The 20,802-nt window shown below is 40.7% G+C and overlaps 1 protein-coding gene and 1 long non-coding RNA gene across 23 annotated transcripts in view; one reads left to right on the top strand and one right to left on the bottom strand.

Annotated features, from left to right (window-relative positions):
* LOC132870726 (protein NLRC5-like) overlaps window positions 1-20,802 on the bottom strand; it is a 930,547-nt gene that overhangs the window by 257,881 nt on the left and 651,864 nt on the right. The window lies entirely within an intron of this gene.
* On the top strand, window positions 8,964-10,598 carry LOC132870734 (uncharacterized). The gene is made up of 5 exons (XR_009651194.1): window positions 8,964-9,038; window positions 9,212-9,397; window positions 9,634-9,838; window positions 10,045-10,144; window positions 10,546-10,598. It is a non-coding gene; the product is annotated as an uncharacterized LOC132870734 (long non-coding RNA).

The raw sequence follows: 20,802 nt of genomic DNA, 5'->3' as shown, positions 1-20,802 counted from the left end.
GGACATCGCCCACCGTCTCGGACCCAAACAAGATAAGAAGAATCGGTCCATAATCATCCTATTCGCCGCGCGACGAGTTCGAGACGCAGTCTGGAATGCCGCGAGGAAATCCAAGTATCTTCAATCGAAACAACTATCCATCACGGAGCCCCTTTCAGCGGAGGACAGGGCAGCGAGGGAGAAGCTCTGGCCTTTAGTGAAGAAGGCTCGCGAGGAAGGCAAAAAAGCTTCTTTCAAGAACTCCTTTGCCCTCATTGACGGGAAGAAATACAACTTCTCAGATGTCTCATAAAGAATAAAAGACAACATTAACAAACAGCATAAGGCCTAAGCTGGGAAATTAAGGTTGCCCTACACACATCTGACACTTTTGGAAAGTATTTTCATACCTTTTTTGTACTGCACTAACTGCATAGAGGAAACTTAAAAAATATATAACATGGCAGAATTGTCATTTTTTTAATAACTTAACTGTGCCTTATATCTTGTTTTCTGTTTCTTTTTCTGCTAATATTTTTTTGATACATTTGATTCTAAACTGTGTTTCATCTTAACTAGTGTCATCACACTAGGCCTGATAGGTTGTGATTTGCCATATTGTTATCCACCTCTCCTTGGTAGGGAAGTTTGTAGTTTCCCGAAGTTTCTTCTAGTTCTCGGTAAGTGTTAATTGTTGTCTTTATGGATTTTATTTTCAAGTCTTTGTCTATGTTGTCCTTAAATGTGAGAGGGATGCGTGATATTGTGAAGAGAAAAGCCTTATTTTTATTTTGTAAAAGAAGTGAGGTTGACATTGTTTTGCTCCAAGAAACTCACTCATCTGAACTGGATGTCAAGTTGTGGAGATCACAATGGGGGAACACTATACATTATAGTCATGGGAGCAATAATTCAGCTGGGGTTGCTATTCTTTTGCATAAATTTAAAGGGGAGGTGTTAGAAACGGTGAAATCTCCTGAAGGTAGATGGGTAATGGTTGTCATTAAACAAGATAATGGCCTTTTCATTGTATGTAATGTATATGGCTATAATTCACATTTAGCAAACAAAATTTTATATGGTCAAATATTGAATAATACCAAATTACTTCTTGGAAAATATGCTGATGCTTATATAATCTTGGGAGGTGATTTCAACGAATGTGTTGACCCCAGTGTGGATAGATTCCCTTCAAAATCGAATCAGAGTACTGTAGCAAATTTAATTTTATCATTATGTTCCAATCTCTCCTTAGTAGACACTTGGCGATTCTTTAATCCCGACTCATTAGAATTCACTTGGTCAAACAGGAATTCCTCTCTTAAATCAAGAATTGATCTCTTTTTGATTTCTCATTCGGCACTAAATTTTGTTAAAGACATCTCACATTCTTTGGCACCTTTGTCTGATCATAAATTAGTAAAAATTAGATTAGGAGGGCAACAAGATAATCCACATTTACGAGGTTATTGGAAGATGAATAATAACTTATTAAAAGATGAAGAATTTAACCAAAGTATTAAAGATCTAATATCCGATATATTCTCTGACGTAAGTGAGGGGTATAAACAAAAATGGGAGTACTTTAAATACAAAGCAAGGAATATCGCTATCAAGAGATCTAAAATGATAAATGCTAAATGGCAGTTCGAGACAAACTTATTTAACAGGATAAATGATTTGTCTAAAGACAATATTACAGAGGAAGAAAAAACAGAAAAGGAAAAACTCAGATTGACACTTGAAAACTTTGTATATAGATTTGGCGAAGGGGGCCTTTGTCAGATCAAGGGCCAAATGGCTTGAGGAGGGTGAAAAAAACTCATTTTTTTTCCTTAGAGAAAAGGAATGGACAAAGAAAAGCTTTAACCTCTCTTAACATAAATGGTACTACATCCAATAACCCTTTATCAATTTCTAAATTTGTTGAAGCCTTTTATAAAGATCTATATTCATCTAGATTTGACTGTAGCAATTGTACTGTGTTCATTGAAACAGTTAGAAACTGCATCCCGGTCATCAGTGATGCTTACAAAGCAGTTTGTGACGCCAATTTAAATACGGCTGAAGTAAAGAAAGTCCTCAATTCTATGAAAAAAGGAAAGTCACCTGGTATTGATGGCTTTTCAGCTGAATTTTATCAGCATTTTTGGGAATATATACAGGGTCCTCTGCTTTGTGTGTATAATGAATGTCTAGAACAAAAGGAGACGACAACTACTATGAAACAAGGAATAATTTCACTCATCCCTAAACCGGGCAAAGATTCGCTACTTATTGACAATTGGCGTCCGATCTCATTATTAACAATTGACTATAAACTATTAGCTCTGGTTTACGCTAGCAGACTTAAAACTGGTCTACATCATATTATATCAGAAACACAATCTGGCTTTATGAAAAACCGACATATAACCAATAATGTAAGACTTGTGCTGGATCTGCTGGACTATGCTGATGCAATACCTTCACAAGCTTTAGCTCTTTTCTTAGACTTTTACAAGGCATTCGATACGATCGAACATACATTTATTTTGAAAACCCTCAAATTATTCGGTTTTGGATCTTCTTTTATTAATATTGTTGAGATGCTTTATAGAGATATAAATAGTTCCATAATAGTCAACCAAAATACCACTAATAGGTTTGAGATTAAACGTGGAATTAGACAAGGGTGCCCAATCTCCCCCTTCTTATTTCTTTTGGTCACAGAGCTGCTCTCATTGAGTGTAAGTAACGATCTGAATTTAAAAGGTATACAAATTTTTGATAGGGAAATTAAACTCTCACAACTGGCAGATGACACTGTATTATTTTTACAGGATAAAAATCAGCTGTCTGGTGCCTTATCATTGATTGAGCTGTTCTCCAAGGCCTCAGGTCTTAGATTGAATGTTGCAAAATGCGAAATCTTACCCTTAGGTAAATGTGATGATACTGTCATAAACAATATACCAGTTAAGCACACTGTTAAATATCTAGGAATTCATATAACAAAGAATATGACTGATCGGCAACAACTAAATTTTACGTCCAAAATGGTTAAATCAAAAAGTATTTTTAACTCCTGGTTACAGAGAGACCTGAGTATATTTGGTAGAATCCTCTTGTCTAAGGCAGATGGTCTGTCACATTTTGTTTATCCTGCCCTCTCACTATTTATTAGTGATAAAACTCTAAAAGAATTTAATAAGAATTTTCTTGACTTTATCTGGAAAAATAAACCTCATAAACTTAAGAAAGAGATCCTCTCAGATTGCAAAGCCCAGGGAGGCTTAGAATTTTTGGATTTTGCAGATACTGTAAATTCATTTAGAGTTGGCTGGGTCAGGAGATGTCTCCTAAACTCCAAATCCTTATGGTTTTTTATTCCGAGCTATATATTTAGTCAAATTGGCGGTCTTTCTTTTGTCTTAACATGTAATTATCTCCCTCCTAAATTACCCATCACACTCAAAATTTCACCAGCAATGTCTCTTGGCATGGAAACTATGCTACACCCATAACTTCTCTCCTCATAAAGCACTTATTTGGAACAATGCTGATATCACAATTAAAAACAAATCCATATTTTTCTCTAGATGGTATGATAATGGTATCTGTAATGTCATCTCTTTGTTTGATAGATCTGGTGTTTTATTGACCTATGAACAATTTCTGTCACGTTACAATCTCCCAGTATTATTTAAAGAATTTAACTCCATCATTAAAGCTATCCCTAAGGGTTTAATCCAATTGATAAAAAATCACTTAGCTTTTGGTGAAGATAATATAATTCAACATAAATTAATGTTAAATGGGATTGATATAATGGACATAAAGTGTAGTAATAAACATATTCGTCAGGTCCTTCAGGTTAAAAAGAGAATTACTCCAAGGGGGAAATTCTTCTGGGAATCTCTGTTTCACGACATTATCTGGAGAAAAGCTTGGCTTTTGCCTAATAAATACTGTATAACAAATAAAACAAAGGAAAGTCATTTCAGAATTTTACATAAGATATATCCTGTGAATACCATTACAGCTAAATATACAGACGTCAGTGCAACTTGTTCATTTTGTGATGATGAGGATGAGACATTAGAACACCTGTTTTTTACTTGTAAAATTACCAAACTCTTTATCAATAATTTAAACAGTTACCTATTTGGCTCCTCTTATTCCCTTACTATAAAGGACTTTTTGTTTTATTATGACAACCCTGATGATAGATCTTTAGAATACGTAGTAAACTTTTTCATTTTACAGTCCAAGTTTTTTATCCACAAACGCAAATGGCAAAAGGTACAGCCCTCCTTCTGTGCCTTCAAGCTAGAAATGGACTCGCTCTTTAATTCTCTTCATGTCGTTAGAAATAATAAAAAAAAATGACAGACTTTTGTGCCTTCTACATTTAGTATTAAAAAATTGATTGTCATCCTCTCTCTAATATATGACTGTTGTTTCTTTTCCCCTTTGTACATTGTATATTGTTATAATATATTGGGTGTTTTTTTTTTTTTTCCTCATTTATCCTTTTATGTCGTGTCAGTTTGTCACGTCTAGATATTTGTATTATGTTGTGTACGGTTACTTATGTATTCTGTTTTTTGCATCAATAAAGAAAAAAAAAAGTAGACGTAGGTTAGGGTGTAATTTCGTAGGATTACAGAAGATGTTTTCTGACATTAAAGTAGGCTACGTTAAGCTTTTTCCTTTTCGTAGGCGCAAATGGAAAGGAAAATGCTTAATGTATACTGCGTCCATAATATTTTAAATTTGGCGATGATTGATGGTTTTCTGACATTAAACTGCGTTAAGCTTTTTCTCTATAGTGGGCGCCTATGTAGAGAAAAAAAGTTTCATGTTGACCGCGTCCACAAAAATGGGATTTCGGCTTTGATTTTCATAGAGATGGGAGACGGTATGAGTAGAGATGTGCAGGAGAAGTTTGATACTGATTGGTCGCCGTTATCTGAAATTAACCTACGTTAAGCTTTTTCCTCCCCATAGACGCCCATGTAAATGAAAAAGCTTAACGCAGGCTACGTCCATAATATTTGGATTTCTGTTTTGATATTTAGTGTGGTCGTAGTGTGTATGACAAGAGATGTGCATGAGAAGTTTGGTGATGATTGATCATTGTTTTGGAACATTAAGCTACGTTAAGCTTTTTCACGTTAAGCGTTTTAGGATGTCCCTGCCGCGGGACACGTGTTGGTGTTGCTCATTTAAATATTTGTTTATTACTGATTTATAGCTGATTTAATAGTGTCTGTGTTGCTCAACCACATAATATTTGGTAATTGTGCCATATTGTATCTTGTAGCCTATCTTGACAAACCAGTTTTGTTTTTCTCAAGAAAATGAGCAAACACTTGTAGCCAAATGAGAAGAACTCATAAATGCCTCAGGTGACGAGGAGTGTGGCAGAGGGAGGCGGAGGAAAAAGCCAACTCAGTATTCCTCGGAAGATGAAGAAGAACAGCCGAAGAGAAAAAAGGTAGACAATTTTTTTTTTTTTTGCCCAGACTAATTCACTGGCCTAATGTTTTAAATAAATTCTCTAATCTATTAATTATCCATGTCTAGACTGAAAAGAAAGGCCACACTTCATCATGCCACTTGGAAAAATTACTCCACAAAAGGCAGCAGAGATTTAGTGTAAGTTCTTTCATTTGTCATCAAATTGATTGAAATGATCTGGACCATGGTTTATTTAAACCACAACAAGGCTATGTTGCATAACTATGTAGGCCTATTCTCTAAAAGACTGTTATGACAAAAATCATGCAATTACATAATGTCTTTCCTTTTCAATCTATTTCAGGGTGAAGAACCCAGGAGAGAACAAGTTGCTGTAAGTAGCCTAATTCATCAAGCATGAAAAGAAAGAAATCAGTGGGTCCTTGAATAGATAGTTTTCACTGACGTCACGGCATTCCGGGGAATGCCCCCCAGCCGCCATCCTGGGGGGCAAACAAAACGGACCATTGCCACTACTGGCTACGTTATCTCGGACGAATTTATGAAGTTATATAGTCAGTTTTCTAAAATCAAGATCAATGTCGGCAAAATCAAGCAAACAGAAGTATATAGATACCAGTGGCGGCTGGTAGTCTTTCAAACAGGGGAGGCTGGTCGGTTACAATATTTCCAGATTTTAAAAGAAAAAACATCAATTTTGCCCATACTCTTGCCTCTGATCTGGCTGATTGTTGGCAGCGTCACAAACTGTGAAATAACAGGTTCTTTTGGCCCATTACTGTCCAATATACATGATGGTGGTGTTGGGGGGGGGTATATTTTAACATTTTATATTTTAAAATTGTGGCATGTTGTTTAGAAATTGATCATTATTGAAAGCAGCTCTTTGTCAGGAACCTCAGCAGTAGAGCTGGGTGCCACACATTTCATTCAATGGCACTTTCCCTATATTTTACTTATTTTGACTGAGAAATGTTTAATTGACAATTTTGATAACCCTTCACTTTTAATCCAGGTCTGTAGTGTGAAATGTTCTCGGCTGTGTTTTTGTTTAAAAATGTTTTCCAAATTGTAGCTGTGTTTAATTCATATCCAGAAAAATATATATTCCAATATAATATGCTCAGCATAAACATTTTAAATAGATTCTATATTTTTGGTCCATCCATGACATATTACTAAAGCAGCCTATTTACTGTTGTTGATGTGGGTCACTTGCTGTTAGCCAATTCACTTTCTCATACCAGGAGAGCTGAAAGGAACGAGTATTATTCCCTACCTTTTTCACCAAGTCAGTTTGAGGCGTTGGTCTACCCTGCTCTTTAATTTTAATTTTTTCCTCGAAAGGAAGACTGGCAAATGGCTTCGCCAAAATTAAATCAGCAATGCTTGGCATCCATGCGCAGCTTTCTTGCTAGCTGACTAGCCCCCTCAAGTTCAAGTTCAGTCACTCAAATAAACGAAATTTCTGGAACTAAGATAGCAAACTTGACACTATATTTACACTTTATTTACAATGAAAATATATACAAACTAAAAAAGCTGGTAGAAACCGTATGTAATGAATGAAATTGAAATGTAAGCTGATCTCTTACAATACACCACAGCACTTGCGAATCCGCATGGGACTGAACTGAGATTCGCCGCTGCCTGTCTATATTTGAAACGAGCTGTCAATCAAAGAAAATATCCGGCCACTTTCACCAATCACCAGTCTCCTCGCGGAAACTGCCATGTCCCTCCCATGTGAGGCTGGGAGTCCGTGGGCGGGCATTTTCGCAGTATTTGTCCAATAACCGTCTTGCATTTTGAGATTGAAAAGCGCATAGCTCCCAAATGCCGTTGAAGTCCACTGAGGCTGGGAGTCCGTGAGATTCCGTGGGCGGGCGTTTTCGCAGTATTTGTCCAATAATCGTCTTGCATTTTGATATTGAAAGCGCATAGCTCCCAAATGCCATTGAAGTCCACTGAGGCTGCGCTGCATCGCGCTGTCACGAGGGGGAAAAACTCACGCACACATTAAAGTTATAACGGAATGATTTCGCACTGTAGTGGGTTGAGCACATATATTTCTATGATTCTGGATCTGAAATAGCAATGTTATAAGGTCGGCTATAACATAAGCCTAGCGCAATTCATCCTACACGATGTTCGTCATTTTTAGAGGAGGCTGAGCCTCCCTCATTGTCTTAGAGCAATCGCCCGTGATAGATACACATCTCACAACAATGGTATGCAGCCAAACTGGACTTGATTGGGGGAATTGACCCTACGAAGTGGACAAAGATGCATTTTCAAGTGACTATGCAGGGCTGCCAAAGCCTGAAACTGCCAAAGCCTGCTCCAAAGCCTGAAACTGACTTCATCAAACTTTAAAGGCTGTCTGATATATACAACTTTATATATTCACAGCGCGCCTTTTGGCGGATGCCGCCTGAATCGTGCAGAACAAAAAAAAAAACAGTTTAAATCGGGAAGCTGCACACATTTGCGCAGTCCTGCACACCGCTCAGGCTGCACAAATGTGCGCAGCTTCCCGATTTAAACTGTTTTTTTCTCATCCTTATACTTCCTGTTTCATGGACTGTAACAGATTTGCTTATTTAGTAATTTTAATACAGAATTTACTTTGAAATTATAATCAGACACTCCAACGCCCCCCCTAAAAAAAAAAAACGGATCTGCACGATTCAGGCGGCATCCGCCAAAAGGCGCGCTGTTTGCATCCCAAACACAAATCAAATCATACCAAATAGACCTAAAATGTTTTTCAAAAATGACCCTTGCGTGAGTGAAGTGACGAGTTTCAAATAGAAACGTGACAAACGAGCGATATTAAGTGTACATTACAATGTAAACGTACACTCAGCGGTTCCAGTTAGGCATTCTCCAGAGATTGTTCACATGATGTTTTGGTTTCCAAAAACAAACTTAAACACAATTGATTGTTTATTTGAACAACTTACCACTTATAAAATGATCGGAGCAGACTTTGCTGTGTTTGGAAGGCTGATAATCCTTGCGGTTGATTCTCGCAAACCATAGATTTCTCCTTTGTATGTTGAGTTTGTTTGCTACCTTAGTGCTCCCGTACAGTGGGAATTCCATAAAAGCTCCGCTTGACTTCATCTGACCTATTATGACAGCCGTGAATACAACAGGATTGCACCATTGCTAGCTTTAAATAGTAGTAATGTAACTATAAATGTAAATAATATATAAATGAATGTAACTCGCGCGCTACAATGTGTGCTCAGTGACCCGTACGGTAAGCTGGCCCTCCAAGATGGCCGCCACCAGGGAATCCCCGACTCTGTGACGTCATGTGAAAACTATCTATAGTAACAAATGGTATTACCTGAAAAGGATGTCACAATGTTATTACATGGCTCCCCAGAGGGGGGTTTGGCCAGGTATTGCAATGACCCCTATTGTTATGTGACACTTTGGGCCATGTTGCCATCTGTGATTGTGCCTGTTCTTTCTTATTTTTAAGAGAAAGGACTGTTCAAAATGTAAACGCCTCGAACAGCGTGTCAGAGAACTGGAGGAAGATCGGCAGCGGTTAAGCCGGCAGCTGGATACATTTAATGGTAAGTTTAGACTTAAATTTATTGGCCAGATTCTGAAGCTTTACTCTCTCTTTCTTCAAATAGTGTAGTAACTTAGTTTAGAGACATCCGAAATCTAAAGCGGACTAACATATTTGAAAATGTAGATGGTAATAGTGATTTATTTTCTGTGATACAATTCTGTGATTTCTTAGATCTGAGAAATATGCTGGCTGAGGTCTTGGCCAGCCATCGCCAGCCCCCAACCAGCCATCACCAGCCCCCAACCAGCCATCACCAGCCCCCAACCAGCCATCACCAGCCCCCAACCAGCCATCACCAGCCCCCAACCAGCCATCACCAGCCCCCAACCAGTCAACCAAGAACAGGCAAATGATGATGTAAGTGAATTTTGTAAGAGCATCCATTTACCTCCCAAGCAATAGCCTTGAGACAGCCATCCCTCAAATCAAATAGCCTGCTGTCAAGCCTGTTGTTAAAATGTCCAAATGTTATCAGTAAATTTATAGTAGATCATGAAGTTAAGTTCAGAATTGTCAGCCAATGTTAACTGATGGGGGTGAGGAGGCTTCATATAGCCTATAACAAGTTTGTGATTTTTCTTCTGAATTTCAAGGTTGTCATTGGAGGAACCCTCAGGGTCAACAAAATTCAATTGCAAAGATGCAACCACCAACTCCCGACCAAGCTGGTGTGCGACCTGCTAGGAGTTGTATTTTCAAAAAGAGAGATGGCCACCTCGTCCCTGACTGGACAAAAGGGCAGTGCCAAAGACGAAATAAAACCACCACTGGAGGCCACCGCGGTCAAAGCTATTTTTGGTAAGTTTAGCCATTTTGTGTGTCTAATCTGCTGCACGTATTAAGATATACAGTATATGCCATTTTTGCAAATTAACACCACTACTACTGCCATTATGTTTATGTTGTACCGCACCATTATCACAAAAGAAACTGACCTTTAGAAAGTTGCCATGTCTTTTACTGTTAATCACATATGGGATTATGTTTTTCACATTACTTTGCAGAATACACTCTGCAGAAATTTCCTAATGTGGAACTATCCGTCCTGAGGGGAGCCGTCAGGAATAAGTTAAACAATGTCAGCAAGCTGTTCAAGAAAACACAGTAAGTGTACTCAACAGTGAACACACACACACACACACACACACAGGCATCAGGAAGGTCACCACTGTCTTAATTCATAGTAAGCCTGTGTATAATTAAAGGAGAATTCTGGCAAATTTTTAAATGTAAATAATCCATGCCCCATGAGAATGGCCAGGATAGGGCTTAACAAAAAAAAATGCTGCAATACAACTGCATGTTGAAATTGGCTGGAATTTTCTAGGCTAGCATTTCTTTTGACCCACTGACACTGCCGTAAAATAGAAATCCATATACATTAGTAGCCTATGGCAAACATTGTGTTATATCTTTTGCTAGCTAAATAAATAAATACATGCATACATAAATAAATCATTAATCTGTATTATATCTTATTCTCTGTTCCTCTCTCACACACCTAGGGCTGAAGCTGGATCCGATGAACCCTGATCCCTCAGACATTGAATTATTTGTGGAAAATAAAAACTTTATTTATATACAGATTGATTCTTCTGTTTTTATTTAGGCAGATGGAAGCATGAAGTCATTTAAGTGGGTTTTTTACGTTTGTGGATACAATTAGGCTATTTATTATTGTTTGCTGTGTGAATTATTGTAGCCTACTTTTGAAACTTGAATAAGAAAACCATGGTTTAAAAAGCATGGTTTGGTTAAAAAAAAAAAATGGTTTATGGCAAAGATTATACCATAGTGAAACCATGGTTAAATCATGGTTAAACCATAGTCATGAACCATGGTTTTCATGGTTACCTAAAAAAAAACATGAATAACTATAAACCATGGTAAAACCATGGCTAGTTTTCATAGTAAAACCATGGTTAATTTATGAACCATAGTTTTCATGGTTACCCAAAAAACCATGAATAACTATAAACCATGGTAAAACCATGGTTAGTTTTCGTAATTGTCTGAGGGAGTTTTTCCTTGCCACCGTCGCCACAGGCGTGCTCACTGGGGATAGATTAGGGGAAAAATTAGCTCATGTTTTAAGTCATTTAAATTCTGTAAAGCTGCTTTGCGACAATGTTTATTGTTAAAAGCGCTATACAAATAAACTTGACTTGACTAGTAGGTATCAATGAGCAGATCTTCTACTGGTAGGTGGAGTGACTTTATAAGACTGTTGGCACAGAGGTTTGCAATATGGGAAACACAGCCGAGTTCAAATACTTGGGAGCCTGTTGCTTGTCTTACACGGGAGAGTACAGAATTGTTCTTGCCCACCATGACACTTGCATTGTCAGATGAAAATCCTTTGACGCTTGACCAGGGTATATTGTGATGTCTGTAAAATATACAGTAAATAATGTCCTTAGCACAGAAAAAAGAAGTAGTAGTAGTGGTAGGTAGGCCTATCATTAGATTGACTGACAGAATTTAAGGACTGGGATAAAAAGCTATCCTCTTACCTGTTAATAATTATTATATTATGGGAAAAACACTTACTGTAGTGCGTCTTGTAGAGTTGTGAACAAGTTTGGAGCATTTGGTATATTGCACACTGGAATGCCTAGAAATCTGTTTTCAACTCTGAAGGTCCTTGTCAAGCAGTCGGACCATGATGGCACAAGCTTTGTCATCTGACCCCTTGTTGGACTCCTCCATCATGATGGTGATCGGGCCCTCTTGAGCAGTTTCCACGATGTTTTCCATATAGTTAGGAGCAGGAGCCTTATTGATTGTAGCTGCAGTTTTTGTGTGTCCACACTGATATTTTTCTGCTATCCTGCTGTCTGGAAAAGCTGCCTTCACAAGCTGAGTTATATGGTCGGTATTCTGCCCTTGTTACTTGTTGTGAACTTGGCAGATAGCTAACAGAATTCTTCAATGAACACTGAGTCAGCAAAGAAAGAAAAGCACAACTTTATTCATCACACACTTGTGAAATTCCTCTCTGCATTTAACCCATCTGAAGCAGTGAACACACATGCGAGCAATGAGCGCACACACACATACCAGTGGGCAGCCATGCTAACAGCACCCGGGGAGCAGTTGGGAGTTCGGTGCCTCGCTCAAGGGCACCTCAGCCCAAGGCCGTCCCATATTAACCTAACCGCATGCCTTTAAAGCCGGATGTGAGTGAGGAAAGGGGGAATGTTGTGCTCTTTATTGTTGTTGTTGTGATGATTAACACTATTTCTCTTTTCTTTTTGAACCCAATCTCCCTTTATCACCTTCTCAAAGGTGAAACTGTGTATCCGGTGATGAAGTGTCTTTGCTTGAGTTGAATGTGATGCTGTTATTGAGAGGGTTTGACTGGGACACTGTGAGAGTGAACACAGCTCGGTGTCTTTGTGTTGCACACGTGAATTAAGAAGAGTCCAAACTCAGTGTGGCTTTTGACTGTGTGTTTACTGATGCGCTTTTTGTCAACTCAAACTCTGCCAAATACAGATAGAATGCAGTGTTACACCACACGTTTTATACAGGCTTGTCTTGCTCGGCGCACCGCATCACAATAAATGTGCCTAGCCGCATACTCCCCCTTGTGGCGTAATGGAGGAACAACCTCTCCCAACGCATTCCATCTCCGTTTAAAGCACAGGAGCACAGATCGCCCTGTGAGCCACAACTACATGGAAGAACACAACTGTCTCAGCATCATCACTAAACAACAAGGGAGTACATATATTCTGTAAATATATACTAAATATCTATATTCTGAATATAACTTAGAAGTTTAATAAATATACAATTATATTTTATTGTGTAGAATTAGTATATTTCAGTGTTTTGTCTTATATGAAGGAATTGAGTAACAATAGATCATAATAATGACTACAGCTGGACAAAAGAGCCTGTGGGACTGATAATTCATATGGGACTCACATATACAGTGGTGCTTGAAAGTTTGTGAACCCTTTAGAATTTTCTATATTTCTGCATAAATATGACTTAAAACATTATCTACTTTTAGGACTTGTGTGAAAATCTGATGAAGAGAACCCAGTTAAACAAATCAGACAAAAATATTATACTTGGTCATTTATTTATTGAGGAAAATGATCCAATATTACATATCTGTGAGTGGCAAAAGTATGTGAACCTTTGCTTTCAGTATTTGGTCTGACCCCCTTGTGCAGCAATAACTGCAACTAAACGTTTCCGGTAAGTGTTGATCAGTCCTGCACACCAGCTTGGAGGAATTTTAGTCGATTCCTCTGCACAGAACAGCTTCAACTCTGGGATGTTGGTGGGTTTCCTCACATGAACTGCTCGCTTCAGGTCCTTCCACAACATTTTGATTGGATAAAGGTCAGGACTTTGACTTGACCATTCCAAAACATTAACTTTATTCTTCTTTAACCATTCTTTGGTAGAACAACTTGTGTGCTTAGGGTCGTTGTCTTGCTGCTTGACCCACCGTCTTTTGAGATTCAGTTCATGGACAGATGTCCTGACATTTTCCTTTAGAATTCGCTGGTATTATTCAGAATTCATTGTTCCATCAATGATGGCAATCCGTCCTGGCCCAGATGCAGCAAAACAGGCCCAAACCATGATACTACCACCACCATGCTTCACAGATGGGATAAGGTTCTTATGCTGGAATACAGTTTTTTCCTTTCTCCAAACAAAATGCTTCTCATTTAAACCAAAAAGTTCTATTTTGGTCTCATCCATCCACAAAATATTTTTCCAATAGCCTTCTGGCTTGTCCACGTGATATTTAGCAAACTGCAGACAAGCAGCAATGTTCTTTTTGGAGAGCAGTGGCTTTCTTCTTGCCACCCTGCCATGCACACCATTGTTGTTCAGTGTTCTCCTGATGGTGGACTCGTGAACATTAACATTAGCCAATGTGAGAGAGGCCTTCAGTTGCTTAGAAGTTACCCTGGGGTCCTTTGTGACCTCGCCGACTATTACATGCCTTGCTCTTAGAGTGATCTTTGTTGATTGACCACTCCTGGGGAGGGTAACAACAGTCTTGAATTTCCTCCATTTGTGCACAAACTGTCTGACTGTGGATTGGTGGAGTCCAAACTCTTTAGAGATGGTTTTGTAACCTTTTCCAGCCTGATGAGCATCAGCAGCACTTTTTTTTTAGATCTTCAGAAATCTCCTTTGTTCATGCCATGATACACTTCCACAAACGTGTTGTGAAGATCAGACTTTGATAGATCCCTGTTCTTTAAATAAAACAGAGTGCCCACTCACACCTGATTGTCATCCCATTGATTGAAAACACCGGACCCTAATTTCACCTTCAAATTAACTGCTAATCCTAGAGGTTCACATACTTTTGTCACTCTCAGATATGTAATATTGGATCATTTTCCTCAATAAATAAATGACCAAGTATAATATTTTTGTCTTATTTGTTTAACTGGGTTCTCTTTATCTACTTTTAGGACTTGTGTGAAAATCTGATGATGTTTTAGGTCATATTTATGCAGAAATGTAGAAAATTCTAAAGGGTTCACAAACTTTCAAGCACCACTGTAACATCATGACTTTACTCTGCTCGAACATTACATCTACGATAGATTTAAATACAGAAATGAGCAACAATCCCTGTGAAAAACGCCCAGAAACAGATTGTGCTACAATAGTTATGTTTTTATACAAAGAAATGAGACCAAAGTGTCGTTTAAATACAGATTTATTATATTTAGTTGATCTTACATCCAGTTTTATGGTTGTAGAATAAAAAAAAATGTCAGATTGTCAGTTTACACATTAAAATCAGAGTCCAGCTTGGCTGTAATGTACCGGGTTATTTCTGTCCAGAATGGGATGGTAAAGGGACATTGCCAGAGCGTTATTGTTTCCGGGTCCGTCTCACACAATGAACAGTCCACACAAATATCTCTCTTAAACTTAAGCAGTGAATGCTTGGCAGGAGAGCATCTATGAATCAGTTTGAAAGACACCTCCCTTACTTTGTTTGTAAGGAAGTATCTGGATGGGAGGTTTCACACACTGCTCCAGTTCAGGTCACCAACAAGACCAGTCCAGTACTGAACCACAGAGGGGATAGTGGTGATATCTGCCTGGAATAATGCACGAATATTGTGACTATTGTTCTTGGATGTGACAGAGAAACATACATAACCCACTGAGGTCAATATGGGGTCCAGAGATGGGAGGCGAACCAATAGCGTCACTCTTGTTCTGCGAGGCGTCGTTTGTCATCGGTTACGTGGTTTAAGCACCTTGATAGTGGGGATTCATTTGGCACGCGCTCTCAGACTCGACACATGATTCGAAGACTCGGATTCATCTGACACGAAACCCACACTGCAGGTAGTGAGGAATGTGAGTCTGTCACTGAGGAGCTTGGGAGGGCCAAGGTTATTGATCAGATCCAGAGAAGAGAACAAGCTGCGTGTGCAGTGATCCTGCAGAAATCTGAACAGTCCATGCAGCAGATCAGAAATATTAAATACACAAACTCTTTCTGTCAAAGGACCCGAACTACGGAGGCCGGGGTGGCTTTGTAGTGCCAGTCTCGGGCACGCGCACCAGCTCGTGCATGGATTGGAGCGGTTTCACCCAGTTAACATTGTGTGTTGTAAAAAAAAAAAGTATGCATTTATTGTAATTGGGTATTTTGTTTATGCATGGAGGTTCATTTATTTTTCACATGCAGAAAAAAATATATAATTAATTCAGGGATGTGCAACAGGTGCATCAGTCTCAACTGAAAAGTTAAATGAGTCTCACATTGACAATAAAGATATGTAAAGTAAGAATGTGATAATTTTTTGTAAAATGATTTTAACAATGATTTAGCATTTCCTATCCATTTATTGGCCAGTTTCACTGTCAAAAAAGCCCAAAGTCTGTCAGCTTCATCCCCCTACATTTTAAAATTTATTGCTATTTTATATGTTTGTCGTTATACATTCAATTTCTTTGTTCTGCAAGCGTTTGTGCTATGTTTTGATTTCCCAAATCTTGATTGGGCTTTGTGGCATACGAACAGTAATTGCCATGAGACCCAGGAATGACTGTTGAATTTCTATTTCAGATGGACCATGGAGAGCTAACGATTGGCTGTTAGAAACTGCGAAATTTGTTTTCGGACGGGGGCCCCCGGTCCCCCCACCAATACTCTAACCTGATAATTTAACTATTATTAGGTTAGAGTATTATATATCAGTGTTTTCTGAGAAAGTGTTTTCTGTTGACGAGGATAAATATTGTCACATCTGCACTGGATTCCATTCCACACTACATTTCCCAGAACCCACCACAGCTCTCACGTTCAAGCTCACTGAGTTTCTAATCACACACAACTGTCTCTAATCACAGCATTCAAGGACTGCACGCAGACACACTAACGGCAAAGTAATCACTCAGTTAACATGAAGTTCCGACATTACCAAGCCATTGGTTGTGTTTTGACCCTGCTTCTGATTACTGTTTTCTGCTCTCTGATTTTGCTCGTTATACTGTTTGCTGATCACATGACCTCTGCCGGGGTGGCACGGTGGTGTAGTGGTCAGCACTGTCGCCTCACAGCAAGAAGGTCCTGGGTTCGAGCCCAGCAGCTGGCGAGGGCCTTTCTGTGTGGAGTTTGCATGCTCTCCCCGTGGGTTTCCTCCGGGTGCTCTGGTTTCCCCCACAGTCCAAAGGCATGCAGGTTAGGCTAATTGGTGGCTCTAAGATGAGGCGGAGGAGCTCTGTGTTCTCCACACAGCAAAAAAGGTTCAACATGAACAAAAAGGAGATGTTTACTTTGTAAATTCACCACAGTGCAAAGTAAACAAGGTGTAAAAACTTTCCCAGCTCCATCTCGCTTCCTGTGTGTTAGGACTAGGACTGTTTTGGCCTCTAGAGGCCGCTGTTATTTCCTTTTCATGTCATGTTTATTTTGGCCTCTAGAGGCCGCCACTGTTCCTGTGTTTTGTGTTTTTGTTAATTGCCTGTTTGTCCTGATTATCTTCACCTGTATCCTTAATTAGTTTGTGTATTTATACCCCTGAGTTCAGTCCTCTTGTCACGGAGTCTTTGTGCTGTTATGTTTATCTCCAGTTTCCTCTGTACTGTGTTCTTTGTTTTGCACTTTGCTTTTCTTTTGGATTATACTCTGTTTTTTTTTTTGTCTTTTGTTTTGCCCTGTATATAGTGTATGTTAGGTTTATATAAGTATTATTCTTATTATTCTTATAAGTATTATTATTAAAATGGTGACAAAATTAAGAGTTAACTTAAGGTTCAGTTAAAAATGACCTTCTGTCTCGGCTGGACATTGTTTGGGAACATTTTGTTTATAAAATGTGTATTTTGAACAGAAAAGTGTCTGAAGGACCCACCAAGGTCTGTTTTAGTGTCAGATCGACCCACACACACACTTTAATGTTGGATGTAATGGTAGCCTTATTGCTGAACAAAGAGTTAAGACTCTTATATTATATATTATAGTATATATTACTTATAGTACATTTTAGAGCTTTTTAAGATCCTTTATTATTTTGGACTATTGCATATACTATGGCAGTGATTTTAAACTGTTCCTGTGTAGCCTGACCTTCGTCCAGTGGAGAAGAACACTTCTTTGTTAGACCAAACATAGTCTTTGTTTAAAACATTGTCGAATTGCTGAAATATTATTTTGCTTATGATTGAAGGTTTCATTCACACACACATACATATGGAATTAAGATGTGATTTGCTGACCTAGCACATAGACACAGATATCAAAATGATGTCACTCACTCACACCCTCCCATAGACACACACACCCCTCTCTGAGGTCACATACAAACACACACACATTTGACAGACACAATAGCCGTTTGGAGAGATTATGATTTGTTATAAAAGGTGTTTGTAATCTTTCATCTTTGACGAAGTGACTGTGCGAATAAACTGGCACGTGAACAACTCAGGTGTTCCCTTGTCTGTTTCTCTCGTTCTATCATTCGTCCGGGATCCGAGGGGACTCACGAAAGAATCTCAGGGTCTCTTTCTGGATGAACCCCAACAATCCCCAAGAATAATAAGAATAATACTTATATAAACCTAACAGTGTATATAGTATAAATAAACCTTTTGATTCTTTTTCTACTTCCGCCTCACGCCTCTGCATTTGAGTCATCCCCCTGGTGGCCTAGTGGGGGTTTGCTGGATTATCACACCAACGAACCAGGTTCGAATCCCAGCAAAACCCTAACAGAAAGACTCCGTCATGACCGACTCAGCAGAGGCTACTTCAACTGTCTACCCGGCCAACCTTCAGGGAATTATGGCAGCTTTGACACGCTTCGGAGCGACCATGGACGCTCATGGACGTACGCTCACCAGCCAACGTGAGGCCCTTGCTCGCCACGAGGAACTGCTTCAGCAAATCGGGAAAACCCTGGCACAGCTGACATCTCTGCCTGCATCTCCTGATCCTGTGCCTCCTGCCATGCTGCCTTCTTCACCTCGCGAACCCAGCCTTCCTGCACCACAGAGGTACGACGGCAAGCACAGTGAGTGCCGAGAGTTCCTTACCCAGTGTCAACTCACCTTTGAGCTTCAGCCTACCACCTACACTACGGATCGCCGCAAGATTGCCTTTGTGATAACCTTATTAGCTGGTAAGGCGCGAGCCTGGGCTACTGCTATCTGGCAAAGACAGGGACCTGAGTGCCTTGATTTCCAGCTGTTTTCTGAAGAGATGCTTCGGGTCTTCGATCAGGCGGACATCAGTACTGACGCAGCCCGAAAGCTCATGTCCATCCGGCAAGGAGGAAGCGTCGCAGATTACGCCATCTCGTTCCGAACGCTCGCAGCAGTAAGTGGATGGAACGAGACTGCCCTGGTGTCAGCCTTCCACCATGGTCTGTCTGACCCCATCAAGGATGGTCTGGCCTCTATTGGATGCCCAAGTGACCTCGAAACCCTCATCTCACATGCTATTCGTCTGGACAACAGGATGAGAGAACGCCACCAAGCCTTGAGCCCCCCCAGCCTCCCTACCTCTACCTGGAAACCATCTACCTCCTTCAGTGACTGTCCAGAACCCATGCAAGTGGGTCGTACTCGCCTCTCCGCATCTGAGAGGGAGCGCAGAAGGAGGGACAAGTGCTGCATCTACTGTGGCAAGCCTGGTCACTTCCGAGCATCATGTCCCGAACTCTTGGGAAAAGGACCACCCCGTCCAGCCGAGGGAGGGTTGTGACGGGGCCTACCCTCTCTCCCGGACTCCCTGGCCAAGGAATCTACATCCCGGTCTCCATCTCCTGGGGTGAGTCTGTCCACTCTTGTCAAGCTTTGCTAGACTCAGGGGCGGCTGGGAACTTTATGGATATTCACTTCGCCCAAAGCATCAATATTCCTACGGCACCTCTTGAAGTCCCACTGTCTGTGTCTGCCCTCGATGGCCAAGCGTTAGGTGATGGAAGAGTCACCCAAGTTACTTCTCCAGTCTTCCTCCAGTCTCAAGGTCACAAGGAAGAAATATCCCTGCACCTGATTCCTTCACCTGAGTTCCCAGTTATTCTAGGCCTTCCTTGGCTTACTCGCCACAACCCTCGCATAGACTGGGTAACAAGCCAGGTTGTGGAATGGGGCCCTGCATGCCATGCCTCTTGTCTGCTCTCTAGCTCTCCTGTGTCTCCTGCCGAGCCCCCTGATCTCACCGAGTTATCTCAAGTTCCCACAGAGTACTGGGATCTCAAGGAGGTATTCAGCAAGAGCAGGGCCGCTGTCCTTCCTCCGCACCGGGCCTATGACTGTGCCATCGACTTGCTCCCTGGGACTACCCCTCCTCGTGGCAGACTGTTTTCCCTCTCTCAGCCAGAACGCAAGGCCATGGAGGAATACCTCAAAGATGCCCTGGTCTCTGGGTTCATTCGACCCTCCACCTCACCTGCTGGAGCCGGCTTCTTCTTTGTCGGCAAGAAGGATGGGGGGCTCCGACCATGCATTGACTACAGGGGCCTGAACAAGATCACTGTGCGCAACCGATATCCCCTTCCGCTGATGTCCACTGCTTTCGACCTGCTCCAAGGCTCCACCGTCTTCACCAAGTTGGACCTACGGAACGCATACCACCTCATCCGTAACCGACAGGGAGACGAGTGGAAGACTGCCTTTAACACCCCGTCTGGGCACTACGAATACCAGGTGATGCCCTTCGGACTCACCAACGCACCAGCTGTTTTTCAGGCCCTAATCAATGACGTCTTAAGGGACATGATTAACCTGTACGTTTTTGTCTACCTCGACGACATCCTTATCTTTTCCAAGACCGTGCAGGAGCACCGCCACCATGTCCGCCAGGTTCTCCAGAGGCTGCTACAGAACAATCTGTTCGCCAAGGCCCAGAAATGCGAATTTCATGTTCCCGAGGTCTCCTTTCTGGGATTTATTGTACGGACAGGCCAACTCCAAATGGACCCTGCCAAGACCCTGGCCGTCCGGGATTGGCCTAGTCCCAAGTCCGTTAAGGAGGTTCAGCGGTTCTTAGGATTCGCTAACTTCTACCGCAAGTTCATCAGGAACTTCAGTTCTGTAGCAGCACCCATGTCAGACCTCACCAAAAGGACAGGTGGATCTTATGTCTGGTCTCCTCAGGCGGAAAAGGCGTTCAAAGACCTCAAGGACCGCTTCTGCACGGCACCCATTCTGGTCCTCCCGGACACCTCCCAACCATTCATCGTGGAGGTGGACGCCTCGGACAGTGATGTCGGCGCGGTGCTCTCTCAACGTTCAGAAGGAAA

Source organism: Neoarius graeffei, chromosome 22, assembly GCF_027579695.1.
Source record: "Neoarius graeffei isolate fNeoGra1 chromosome 22, fNeoGra1.pri, whole genome shotgun sequence".
Lineage (NCBI taxonomy): Eukaryota > Metazoa > Chordata > Actinopteri > Siluriformes > Ariidae > Neoarius > Neoarius graeffei.
This window is presented reverse-complemented; position numbering and strand designations above follow the sequence as displayed.